General features: G+C 39.5%; 1 non-coding gene across 1 annotated transcript; it reads left to right on the top strand.

Moving 5' to 3' along the window:
• The first annotated feature begins 282 nt into the window (after nucleotides 1-282).
• On the top strand, nucleotides 283-386 carry LOC147475018 (small nucleolar RNA R71). Its single transcript, XR_015209979.1, has one exon. It is a non-coding gene; the product is annotated as a small nucleolar RNA R71 (small nucleolar RNA).
• The last annotated feature ends 130 nt before the right edge of the window (nucleotides 387-516 follow it).

The following is a 516-nucleotide window of genomic DNA, read 5'->3' as shown; positions in this document are numbered from 1 at the left end:
ACTTCTACCTTTTTAGTTAGAGATTCGATTAAAGTTTTAATCTCAGGATCGGATTTAATCTCAAACATACCGGCGGTCTTAATTGTTGAGGAAGAACTAGCGGAGCGAGAGATATCGTCACTACCCCCATTATTATTATTACGCTTTGTTTGATCTTCTAGAAATTTATAAGCCTCTTAGGCTCCTTTACTGAGGAAACTACCCCCATTCATTATGTCAAGGACCTCTTTATGGTGGTGTAACAGACCCTTGAAAAAGGCACGAACTAACGTGTCTTTCGCAAGGTTATGATGTGGACACTCTATAAGAAGGTCAGTGAAACGATTCCAAGCCTCTGAAAATGATTCATGAGGATTTTGTCGAAAAAAATAAATCTTGGAAAGCATTTCATCTGTCTTCAGTGGTGGGTAAAAATGTTCCATAAATAGTTGAACAAGTTTGGCCCAGGAGTTCACAGAATTAGGCGTTTTGGCAGTTAACCAAGATGCCACCTTGTCAGCTAGGGTGAAGGAAACA

The sequence above is a fragment of the Coptis chinensis genome, chromosome 9 (genome assembly GCF_015680905.1).
Source record: "Coptis chinensis isolate HL-2020 chromosome 9, ASM1568090v1, whole genome shotgun sequence".
Lineage (NCBI taxonomy): Eukaryota > Viridiplantae > Streptophyta > Magnoliopsida > Ranunculales > Ranunculaceae > Coptis > Coptis chinensis.
This window is presented reverse-complemented; position numbering and strand designations above follow the sequence as displayed.